Consider the following 13,968-nt stretch of genomic DNA (forward strand, 5'->3'; position numbering starts at 1 on the left):
TGGAGCTATTTGCAATGTTAACAGCACCTATCTTGCCCATCCATTCCTTTATGATAAGGATGGAAATATGCATTTCAACAGTCTGTACAGATACTGATTCACAGGCATTTCAAAGGACACCTGTCACTCAAGTGAAGGACCTGTCAGTCTCCGATGTACGATGGTGCCAAGAAAATGGCCAAAAAAGATTATCTGTACTTTATTTCTCCCTTTTTTTCAGATTAAAACACTGTTACATTTGCCATAGACTGACAAGTGATTTACACTGGCAACTGTAATGTGTTTAAGACTAGAAAAAAAGCTATTCTCTTAGGCAGGCATATTCTTCCAAGGTTTACAACTGTATCAAATATACTATCACAAATGTGATCTAGACCCTACAGAATGTCATTATGCTGGATATTAGAAGCATTTAATCTGTTTGCTGACATAAAGGTGACATTGATGATAGAGCTGTATTTTTGACGTCAGTACCAGAGTAAATTTACTTTTAGGAAATTACAAGTAGACTGGAATCCTTATAGTGGGATCAGCTGGTATTGGACATGTTCATTAAAATTATGTGTTACTGAAGATTTTTCCTCATCAATATATTATTGAATGTGCATTTCACATCAGAGCAGTTTTTATCATCAAGAGAAATTCATGCCACATATTCCAAAGCTTAAAATCCAAATACAAAAAGATTCTTAATGTTTTGTTCCCCTTGACAAAAATTGAGACTTTATAGATCTTTGGACATCTTCAAAGTTCTTGTTCCCTGAACAAATTCTGTGAGTCTTGTGAGGATCCCAGTTGTTTTATTGAATAAATTATTCTATCTCTTTTGATTACAGTTAATAATTAAGTTTATTAGTTTAAAATTAAATTAAGTTTATTAGTTTAAAATAAGTTTACCAATTAAGTAAATTAGTAAACTTCAAAGAGGTCTAACCTTCCTTACCCTTACTGAATGTCATGAGAGTTCCACTTCTTATCAGGGTTCTAGGGGTCTTCTCTTTTATTCCTGAGAGCCTCCAGCCCACTACACTCTCTGTTGCACACAAGGTGATTCCTGGAAGATGTTTTCATGGTACTCATGTACAAAAGAAGGCTTGCATTTGCTATATTAAAGAACTGAACTGTGGAGTTCAGCTTCTGGCTGTGAGTGATTCCTCTCTTCTTCTAATGTACTTCTTATAAATGGCAGAATCTGTGGTCTTTTTTCCTAAAGGATATATGTTAACAAGAGAACTGTTCTACCAAGAAATTGTCCCACATCTCCCTGGCACAAAGGGGTACATTCAAGTAAATTGTGACCAACTTTATGCTTTGTGATAGATGATGGACAAATAGACAGATAACTTGATCTTGCAAAGAAGGTAAATGTGATCTAATTTGAGGCTCTGAAACTCATACAACTATTGTAAAATTGCAAAAAGTTCATTAAAATCACTGATAGAGATATAAAACATTTAAAATTATTATGACAAAACATTCTTTCATGAAGCACTGTTATAATGAAAGTGGATGAGGTGGTTGAGGCAAAGAGATAAAACAGAAAATGTCTTGGTTAGAGAATATGATGGATATTAGTAGCTAGATTCATAGTACTTTGGCTTGCAAACATTTCCACAAGGGTTTCATAAATTCCTAATTTTTTCTTTCCTGATAACGAATGTATTGTAGCCAAAGTCTATCATCCAGCTATTGTAAATAATTTTTCCAGATTCAAGCTCTAAAAACTAGATTTGCGATGCCTCAAAACATTGACAAGGAATTGTTTGAAATGTCTTCTCCAGTATTTTTCCTGTAACAAATTACAAAACAAATGTATTAGGTCCCAACAAAATGCCAAGTGTTTTAGTCACTTTATAGAGCACTAAAGTGCTGGGCACTACATACATTCTCCAGATATACTAATTTTAAGTGATCTCTTCACACTATTCTACTTTACCTAACATCTATGTGTTTTAACTTAAAATTCTCAGTGCTGAGGTAGATTTCCTCTTTCTCATCATACCAATATCAATTTAAAATCTCCTCATTTAATTTTCATTTTTGAAAGTGATTTTGAGATGCTTCTTTTATTATTCCATTTTACAGATGTGGAAACAGTACAAGGTCTAGCAGTTAGTAATCAGCGTAGTTAGGTTTAAACTCAGCCAGTTTGACTCCAGAGTTCATGCTCTAAGCTATAATTCCAGAGACTCACTCATGAGAGGCATTTTGTATTAGCATAAATTCACAATCAAGGTGTAACTAAACTAGTTGTGTACATAAAAATATGTTGTACTTTTGGCTAATAATTTCCTTGAGAAATGAACTTTCTTGCAATACGTAATCACTAACATACAACATCTGATACGTGAGTATTTAAATGATAATAAAGCCAGATCAGTGTAGTATTATCAACTAAAATGTCTCTTAAAATAATGACAAAGAAGGAAAAAATACTTTCTCAATCCTATGTTACCATTAGCAATGCCTATTTCTGGTGGTGCCAATGGACAGCCAACCTAAAAGGAAATGTTGAACTTGTATTTCCAATATTTAATTAATGCAATGAAAGAAAGTAGGATAATTTACTTCCTCTGGGATATAGAATAACCAAATATCATTTGAGATCAGGACAGAATAGCAACAATTCAAAGCATTATTTTAGATTTTCAAACTTGTTGGAAGCAAAAAGTCTCTCTGTTTAGATAAAACCACAATGCCTTTTTTCCTACCAATTGACCTATTTATAAAAATCCTCTTTGACTTCTATTTTTATCAATAGATACAAATCTGCAGATTTTATTGATAGATGTTAAATTTCATATACAAAATTATATTAAGTACTCTAGCAGTGCAGAGACTAACTAGGTTGTTATTTGCAATTAACTATTTGCAACTAGCTCAATATGAGGTGATGAATTGCTAGATTTGTGAATTAAAAAGATGGTACCAAAGTGAGAGAGATTTCCAAACTGTGTGATCTGAGTTAATCCCTGGCAGAAACGTGGTCAAGCTTGCAAATGACCACTCATCTACGGAAATTATTTTTAGAAGTTTGTCTTTTGAATGAAAAATAAAAGAAGTTAGAGTATGATGGGGAATGAGGTTATGTTGCATCCACAGACCCCAGAAGCTGGCTCCAAGTTTCCCTTAGGATAAAGGTTAGAATAAAAAATTGAAGAGTTGTTTTCTTGGGAGTCTTAGTGAGGCTCTTGGAACACCCAGTGTGTTTCGGGTCTGGGTTAGGAGAGAGGGCCATCCTGCACACTATACTGTGTCCCTGGCCACAGCAATATGCTTGACATGCCAAGAACTGCCCAACTTATTTGAGCAGTGAGATGATGGCACCCAGGAGAGAAGTAAAATAGTCCCAATATATGTTGTCCCCAAGTGACTTGGCAACAGGCATTGCTGAGGAAGCCAGAGAGTTGAAGCAAATATAAGATTTGTTTCTAAATACATGTGATACATGTTCTGAATATTCCCAGGAGACTTGATGCCAGTGCATGGCTAATAAGCCAACAAAAAACTTTGAGTCTCACATGTACATCGTTATTACATTTTGAGTTGATTTTCATGTGTGGTGTAAGATAAAATTACAATTTCTTTCTTTCTTTTTTTTTTTTTTTTGGCGTGTGGATATCCAGTTTCCCTGACATCAGTTGTTGAACATACTATCCTTTTCCCATTGTGTAATTTTGGCACCCTTGTCAGAGATTAGTCAACCACGTATGTGTGGATTTATTTCTCACATCTCTATTCTGTTCCATTGGTTTATATGTCTATCTTTATGCCAGTACCATACTGTTTCAATTACTGTAGGTCTATAATGTTTTTGGAATCGGGAAGTGTGATGCTTCCAGCTTTGTTCTCTTTCTCAAGATTGTTCTTTTGTGATTCCATATGAATTTAGGAATTTTTTTTTCTTTATACAAAAAATGCCATTTGGATTTTGATAGAGATTGCACTAAATCTGTAGGTCACTTTAAGTATTATAATCTGATATGGTTTGGCTCTGTGTACCCACTCAAATCTCATCTTGAATTGTAATCCTCATGTGCCAAGGGAGAGACCTGGTGGGAGGTGATTGTTTCATGGGGGTGGTTTCCCCCATGATGTTCTCATGATATCTGATGGTTTAAAAGTGGCAGTTTCCCCTGCACTTTCTCTCTTTCCTGCCAACTTGTGAAGAAGGTGCTTGCTTCCCCTGTGCCTTCCGCCATGATTGTAAGTTTCCTGAGGCCTCCCCAGCCATGCAGAACTGGGAGCCAATTAAAGCTCTTTTCTTTATAAATTATCCAGTCTCAAGTAATTCTTTATAAAACAGACTAATACATAAACATGTTAACATTATGAAGTATTCCAATTCATAAACATGGGATGTTTTTCTGTTTATTTGTGCCTTATTTAAATTTTTCCTTAATATTTCATAGTTTTCCATAGACAGGTTTTTCACGTTAGGTAAATTTATTCCTAGGTATTTTATTCTTTTTTGGTACTATTATAAATGGGATTGTTTTATTAATTCCCTTTTCAAAGTGGTCATTGTTAATGTTTCAAAATTCAAGGGATTTTTGCATGTTAATTTTGTATCCTGCAACTTTACTTAATTTATTTACTCTAATAGTTTTTTTATGGAGACTTTAGGACTCAATAAAAGATCATGGCATCTGCAAACAGGGACAGTTTTACTTCTTCCTTTCTGATTTGGATGCCTTCTATTTTTAGTTGTTTATTTATATTTATATTATATTTATTTATTTTGCCTAATTGCTTTGGTTAGTACTTCTAGGACTATGTTGAATAGAAGTGGCAAGTATGGGCATCCTTGCTTTGTTTCTGATCTTAGAGGAAAAAATTTCAGTTTTTGACCATTACATATTATGTTAGCTGTGGACTTTTCATATATAAAACTACTAGAAGAAAACACAAGGGAAAGCTTCATGGCATTGATCTTTGCAATAATTTCATGAATATGACAAAAGAATCACAGGTAACAAAAATATAAAAGTGTAACTACATCAAACTAAAAAGCTTTTGCATGGCAGAGGAAACAATAAACAGAGTGAAAATACAATCTATGGAATGGCAGAAAATACTTGAAAACAATAAACCTGATAAGGGGGTAATGTGCAAAACATATAAGAAACTCTTATAACTCAATATTTTAAAAAATCCAATTAAAAAATAAGCTAAGATCGTGAATAGACATTTCTCCAAAGAAGACAAGCAAATGGCCAACAGCTATATAAAAAATGCTCAGTGTCAATATTCACCAGAAAAATGCAAATCAAAACCACAATGCAATATCATCTCACCCCCGTGAGGATGGCTATTAGCAAAGAAACAAAAGACAAATGTTGGCAAGAATGTGGAAAAACTGGAACTCTTGAACACTGTTAGTGAGAATGGACAAAATGGTACAGATGTTATGAAAAACAGTAGGGAGATTTCTCAAAAAATTAAAACTAGAATTGCCTTATGATCCAGCAATTCCACTTTTGAGTGTTTATCTAAAAGATTTGAATTCAGGATCTTAAAGAGATACTAGCATTCCTATGTTTATTGCAGCACTATTTACAATAGCCAAGAAGTAGAAACAACCTTAACATCCATGGACAGAAAAATGTGGTATATAGATAAAATGGAGTACAATTTAGCACGAAAAAGAAAATTCTGGGATATTCTACAACATGGATGGATGAACATTGAGGACATTATGCTAAGTGAAATAAACTAGTTGCATAAAGACATATTGCATGATTCCTCTTACATGAGGTACTCTAAAATAGCCAAACTCATAGAACCAGAGTGAAATGGTGATTGCTAGTGGCTGAGGGAGGGGAAAATGAGGAGTTACTAAAAAATAGACATAAAGTGTCAGTCAAGCAAGATGAATAAACTTTAGAGATCTACTGTGCAACCTTGCACCTACAGCCAACAATAATATATTGCACACATAAAAGTTTGTTAAAAGGGTATATCTCATGTTAAATGTCTCACTACAATCAGAAATAAATAAGAAAACAAAGGAAAAGAAAACACCCTAGGACGGTATTTCCCCACAAATAATTAATAAAATAACTTTATTATTAAAAATACAGATATGAGTGTCCAATTTTGTTATTTGTAACCATAATCTGATTACATTTAGGACACTGATATTAAATTTTAATCAAAGAATCTCCAAGATTTGTTAAGTATTTCATGATAGGAAATAAAGATGTGCTATAAGTAGAAAATACACACCAGATTTCAAAGATTTAGTACCAAGAAATGTAAAATCTCATTTATAATATTTATATTAATTGTATGTTGAAATGGTATTTTTGATATTAGATTACATAAAATATATTATTGAAATTAATATTGCCCATTTTATTTTTTGTTTTTCTGCATGTGGATACTAATACTTTAATATTATATATCTGACTCACATTCGTGGCTTATAATATATGTCTGTTGAATAGTACTGCCCTAGACAGTGCCTAGTGTCTAGTGCCTAGTGTCTAATGTCTCGTATCTAGTGTCTAGTGCCCTAGAAATGACACAGTTGGAACTGGTGGCCACTGGGGCAAGTTTAGCTGATAAAGGGATTTTTTTTAAATTTTTAATCGTTATACATATATTTTATTTTATTAACTTTTCTTAGATGGAGTCTCGCTCTGTTGCCCAGGGTGGAGTGTAGTGGTGCAGTCTTGGCTCACTGCAACCTCCGTCTCCTGGGTTCAAGCGATTCTCCCTGCCTCAGCCTCTCGAGTAGCTGAGACTACAGGTGCGTGCCACCATGCCCAGCTAACTTCTGTATTTTTTAGTAGAGATGGGGTTTCAACGTGTTGGCCAGGCTGGTCTTGAACTCCTAACCTCAGGTGATCCACCCGCCTCAGCCTACCGAAGTGCTGGGATTACAGGTGTGAGCCTCCGCGCCCTGCCTATGCATATATTTTAATGTATTACAAAAAAATAGAACTGACATTTTTTCATACATAGTATTGCTTTGAGATGATGAAGTATGTAGCATCATGATAATGCTGTTTACACAAACCCAGGAGTTATCAATGCCACAAACCCTCCTTTATGAACTGTTCAGAAATAGTACTAATTACGCAAATGATTCCAATTGCTGGTATCTTGAAGTTCTCTTATTTCTGTACTCTTTCAATGCATATCTCTAAATTTAGAAAATAAAACCTACTTGTTTAATTACAGGAAAATCTTAAATTATTTTAGATGTGCTTCAAGATTTAGAAGTAGCTGGTAAAAGGGTTCTATTTGTCAGTGTCTTTAGGTTCAAGTCACTGGGTTCTCATCTTTTTTTCTCAGTTTCGTGAAGAGTAGAAAGTGAATATAAGCTTTTATGTTGATGTTTCATCTTTCAATTACATGTAGTGTGAGACGACTTCAGGGTTTTCCAAATAAAACTTCTAACCTGAAAAATCACACATCTATTTAGGACTAAAATGAGAATATATCTTGCACATCGACATGTTTATTTGAATGATAAAAATTTATTCTTACAAGGCATGATGTTTGCAGTAGTATTCTGTTAAAAAGCATATGAATCACGTGAATGAAATGATGGTAACACTGAAGCTATAAGGTGTTGGACTCTGTTGACTGTGGAACCTTGGTAGGAATTCATATAAGAGCTCACTGAAAATGTACTCATACATTCAAACATTCAATCAATATTTATTGTACACATACTAAAACAGGTTTAGGCTGAGGCGATAAAGCAATGAACACAAAATTATCTGGTCTTCAGGAACTTTGTATTGAGAATGGGAGAGAAGGAAGAGAGAAAAATATTTAAATAAGATTCTATGGGGCTTTGTAGACCATTATAAGGATTTTGGTGTATACTGTAAGTGAAATAGGGCTGACAGACAGACAGCCAGAGAGAGAGACAGACAGTTAGTTCAGTGTTGACTTCAAAGTTGGAAATATGATGTATTTAATGAGGATTTTTTTAAATAATAGAAAAAGATGTCATGCATATTTTCCCAAACCAAATGATAAAAATAAATGGATAACACATGCTTGTTTGCAGAAATTCGTGAATAGGACAGATTCAGAAGAATTCAGACAGAATTCAGGTTTAGGGAATTTCTTCATAAGGTTTCTTGGAATACAATTGTACTGAAAAATAATCACGTATCAATATGGTTAGAAAATTGGTTCTTAGTTCCCAAACCTGCCAGAGAACATAAATAAAATATATTGCTCTTTCTCAGGAGATACATGTGTGATATGGGATTTTCTTTTTCTTTTCTTGACCTTCAAATAATTGTTTATTATGATGAAAAATTATATACAAACAAAATGTCCAATTGTAGAGGTGGAATGAAATAATGACGGTATGTGCATAGGATGAATTACTGTGTAAATTATTAAAATACTTTAATGACCTGGGAAAATTCCCAGAGATGGAATTTTCATTACTGATTAGCCTCAAAATTATGCAATCATTTTCCTAGTATAGAGCCCAGGTTCTTCTTAAATTAAGTGTCATCTAGTCAAGTGACACTTTATGCTATTATATAATTGATAACTTCGTTATTTTTAGTGACAAACTTATCTTTAGTTGAGAAGATGATTATATCATTATTAATTCTATTTTATATTTTATTTTCAAATTAATCACATTGTTTTGTATTGTGTTTGTTTTCATGGTTACTTTGATTCATGGCAAGTGACACTGGTTATACTGCTTTGAAGGTATATAAGTAACATGATTAAATTGATCAAAGAAAAATATTAAGTAAGTACTTATATAGATGGTATGAAGAATGGCAAAACACAAAATTATAACTCAAATGGTCATGGTTTGAGGAGCAATGTCCTATTAAGATGTTAACATTTCCTTTGATGCCCATCTGCTGGGTCAGTCCCAAGCAATAGAGAGACCTCTAGCTTTCTTACATGCCTCTCATCTAGCTGACTCTTTTAAGCTATAGAGCATGTATTTTCTATCCTAGAGTGAAGTTGGTCTAGGCACTATGCATAGTGTGTTACAAGAATAGTATTCTTACCTTTGAGAAATGCGTAATTTTATAAATATATATGTAATTTATTAAAGGAAAACACTAAGAAACCTAAGAAGACCTTCAAATAAATATCAGACTTTCTCACAGAACGAGGCCAACCAGAAGCCTTACTAAAAGACAACCAAGCCAGGTGCAGTGGCTCACACCTGTAATCCCAGCACTTTGGGAAGCTGAGGCAGGCGAATCACCCGAGGTTGGGAGTTTGAGACCAGCCTGGCTAACATGGTGAAACCCCGTCTCTACTAAAAATACAAAAATTAGCCAGGTGTGGTTGCAGGCACCTATAGTCCCAGCTACTTGGGAGGCTGAGGCAGGAGAATCACTTGAGCCCGGGAGGTGGAGGTTGCAGTGAGCCGAGATTGCGCCACTGCACTCCTGCTTGGGTGACACAGCCAAACAAACAAACAACAACCAAACAAACAAATCTATAATATCTTTGTTACTGCTTTCCAGAAATTCACACCGTTTACTTCAAAGTGACATTGAAAAGTTCAAAATCCACTTCCCATATGAACATTTCCATCTTCACACCACCCTGTTATAATTGTATTTTGCACATATCCCTTCAATATGTGTGTTCATAGCCCATATTATAGAACTTAAATACTACTTTATTATTGTTTTCTAATTAGTGAATACATTTCAACTAAACCAAACTTTTCATATTTTTTAATTTATTTATCTCTTTAGCCCAGAGAAGTAGATGCAAATAATGAACATCGCCGAAATAAAATAAAATTTCTGATATCTTATTTCTTTTTTTGTTGCTTTTTATTACAACCTCAGTTTCAACAACTATTGGGCTGGTGCAAAAGTAATTGCGGTTTTGCTGCTGAAAGTTATGGCAAAAACTGCAATCACTTTTGCACCAAGCTAATACTCTTCTGTAACCTTGCTTAATTATCACCCACAGTTTTGAAAATTTTTGCCCTCCTAGAATCAAAAGTCCAACATCAGACGATCACAGTTGACTGTTTGCCCAGCATTGCACATGTGGCACTAGTCACTTTTTGTATCACTCACATGCTTTTGCAGAACAGGAGTGCAGATAAAAAGGGAAGATAATGTTGCAGTAGCATTTCTGCTCGTCACACGATTACACTTGTACCAAACCCCTGGTCATGTCCAGTGCCAACAAGCTATAACCCAGTTAAACAGGACTGTTCTATTAAGACAGTTAAAGCTAACCTTAAGTAAATTGGAATAATAATATGAAACCCAAAGCTAGGATTACCTCTGGTTTGCTTCTTAATGTCAAAAAGCACATTTCTTTATAAATCTGTCTCAAAACTAGTCAGGAACTTTGAATTTTCAAAAGTCATGCTGAGGCTGTCTCATTTCCCCTTGCCATGCTCTTGCTCTGAAATATTAGCATCTAACCTTGTTTATCTTTGTCATTGATGTTCTCAGCTTTAATAATTTCTAAAGCATAGAACATCCTACGCACAAGAGAGTCCCTCTGAAGTTCCTACCTTTTTTAGTTAGTGGAGAACAAAAAGATGGAAAACACAGTGTTGTTTAAATATGTGCAGAATACTTCGCAGCATAACACAAAGAGATATCCCTTGTCTTGCAAAATTTTACCCTAATACTTTAGGGGGAAAAACAAAGTTATGTGTTTTAGCAGAAGGACTTGAGTGAATCTGAATGTTTAAGCTACTTATCTTCTCAGGTTGTGTGTCTTTCTTCAATATCAGCTGTGAATATCAGGTATTCTGCATACATAAAAATAACCACTAAAATATTTCCCTCTAAATTTTTCTTTCAATTTTTAATTTAAGGGAAGTATTCCATTTGAGTCATTTTATTTAAAGTAGTGAAACCTAAAATTTATTTTATGAAAGAAAAATTATAAGCATAAAGTATCAAGATGAGGTTTATAAACCAGCTTAAAAGATTGTGAAATGATTTTCCCTTTCAAAAGAAGCTGAGTGCTTACTTGGAAACTAACTTATTTAGAAAAATGATACTAGGTTCTAATTGAAGGTATAGAAAAAAATCAGTCTAGGCTAGAGATTTGCTATCTGGATTGGAGACTTAGAAAAAAACCTGTGTAATTAAACTATTGATTGCTGTGATGTGAAGAAAAGAAAAATAGGCAACTTTCAGCTTCTTTTATGGCCAAATTATTTTAAAAATGGTAGAGTAAGAAATTTAAAAGCAAGACCAATGATGCCTTCACAATCAATATATACCAGCATAGTCAGTACTGTATTTCTATGACTGCACGTCAGCAGCCCATGTCTACCATACCCTTAACATAAATTGTAAGCACTAAAGGGTAGGCCCTGTGACTTGTCCATTATTATTTACTAGTATCCACATATATGACTGGAACACGGCAAATGTTCAAAAGGTGTCAGTGAATGAATAAGTGAACAAGTTAAGTATGTTCATGGATGAAATACGAAGGAAGGGGATAGTAAGTAATCAACAGTTTTATGCTGTTCAGTTTCACAGTATCAATCTTTCCTCAAACTCTCCTGGCCATACAAATCACTTGTTATAAATGCAAGTTCCTACTCACCACTCCAGACCTAATAGATCAAAATTTTCAGGGACTCATATTCAGGCAGGAAATCTCTGTTTTCAGTCAGCCAGTTGATTCTTACTGAATCAACTTCACATACTGCATTTGCCTCCTGTCTCTTTCCTAGAATTTTTTAAAATCTGAAATAATTGACCCATTATTCAGTTATTGGTAGATCTGCTTTATCTTGTCAGTTAGGAATCTGATGTAGACCTGGCAGTATACTGTAATCTCACAACTGGCTACCAAAAAAAAAAATAAAAGTAGTACCTAACCTGGGACCTGAGGAAACTGCTTATTAGGGCGACTTTGGGATTTGGATGTTGGTCACATTGTTTTACAGAAGTTTTATACTAATATTTTAACTTCAAGTCAGTCTTGAAGCAAGCAAAGTAAAAAAAGTAAAATGGCAAAATGGGTCTATCACTTGAAACCAGACTTCCTCTACACCCCTTTTCTTCTTCTGAGCACTCACTGGAACCTCCCTTAATACTTCACTTATGGCAATCTAGCCTGTTCCTAGCTTATTTCTCCAAATTCTTTCTACCTCTACCCATTGCCCAGTTCCAAATCTGCTTCCACATTTTTAGGTATTTGTTATAGTAACAGCCTCACTTCTTGGTACTATTTTTCTGTCTTAGTCTACTTTATGTTGCTATAACAGAATACCATGGACTGGGTAACTAATTTTAAAAAGAAATTTATTTCTCATAGTTCTGGAGACTGGGAAGTCCAAGAGCATGGTGCTGGCCTCTGGCAAGGGCAATCCCATTGGATTAGGGTGGAAGGCAGAAGTGAGCGTGTGGGCCAGAGAGAAAAAGAGGGCCAAACTCCTATAATAATTAACCTTCTTCCTGATGATGGGTGTGGGGGGTGGGGGGCATCTGTTTGTTTGTTTCTTTCTTTCAATGTTCTCCCCCTGAAGCTGCTAAGGGGTGTGTAGTTTAGTTGGGGAGACTAGCTTTATTTGTGACCATGAACAAGACATGTCTGGAAATGTACATTATTATATCCTTTTGGTGAATTTAATCTCTTCATTATTACTGAATATCCCTCTTTATCCTTGGTAATATCCTTTGCTCTGAAATCTACTTTATCTATCATTAATATATCCACTCCAATTTTCTTTTGATTAGCATTGTCATGTTATATCTTTTTTTCATCTTTTTACTTTTAATTCATTTGTGTGATCATTTTTGAAGTGGATTTCATCTAGACAGCATATAATGGAGTCTTGCTTTTTCATCCAATACAAAAATTTCTGACTTTTAACTGGAATATATAGATTATTGATATGATTGGGTTAAATCTACCATCTTGCTGTTTGTTTTCCATTTGTTTGTAAGTTTAACTCAAAGAAGATTAAATAAGAAATCAACTACCTATATAATGTCTGATAATCCATATGCTATGTTCATACTTTCTTCTTTTTCTGCCTTCTTTTGGATTTGCTTTTTAAAATTATATTATATCCTTTTTTGTCTCATTATCTATAGCTCTGTTACCATCTATATTATCTAACAGTATCACTCTTATCATGGCTGTTATTTTAGTGGTTGTCTTTTAAGATTTCTAGCACACATCATTAACTTTATGAAAGTCTACCTTTAAGTAACTTTATATCACTTCACTTACACTTATAAAAACCTTACTATAGTATATATTTCTCCACTCATAGCTTTTGCGGTAATGTTATCAAACATTTTACCCCTACCCAGTTTGTGTTAGAATCTCCAGCACATGTGGTTTTAATTTTTGTTTAGTCAATAATCTTTTAAAAGATGTTAATAAGAGAAATATCTTATATATTTATCCACACAATTATTTTCATGTGTTCTTCATTCCTTTGTAGATCCACATATAAATCTGATATTATTTTTCTCCATATCTAAAGGAATTTCTTTAACATCGTTTTTAATGCAGGTCCACTAATGATAAATGTTTTCAGCTTTCATATACCTTTATTTTATTTTTATTTGAAAAATACATATGCTATATATAGAATTCTAGATTGACAATTTTTTGGTTCACTTTAAGGAGTTGCTCCACAGTCTTTGCTTACATTGTTTCCAATAAGAGTTTGCTGTCATTCTTACCTTTGTGTCTGTATGTGGTACTTTTTCTTTTCTGACTTCATTTATGAAGGTTTCTTTAATACAGGTTTCAAAAATTTGCGTTAGATATGTAAATTGCTATAGTTGAAATGTCCTCTCCAAAATTCATGTTGCAATTTAATTGCCAATGTAACAATATTGAGAGGTGGGGCCTTAAGAGGTGATTAGGTAATGAGGGCTTTCCCCTCATGAATGGTTTAATACATTATCTTGGGAGAAGCAAATAAAGAGCTCTGGATAGCAGCACCATCTATTTTTGTCATCCTGTTCCATGTGAGACCTCTCTTCAACTTTCTAC

Source organism: Gorilla gorilla, chromosome 11 (assembly GCF_029281585.2).
Source record: "Gorilla gorilla gorilla isolate KB3781 chromosome 11, NHGRI_mGorGor1-v2.1_pri, whole genome shotgun sequence".
Taxonomy (NCBI): domain Eukaryota; kingdom Metazoa; phylum Chordata; class Mammalia; order Primates; family Hominidae; genus Gorilla; species Gorilla gorilla.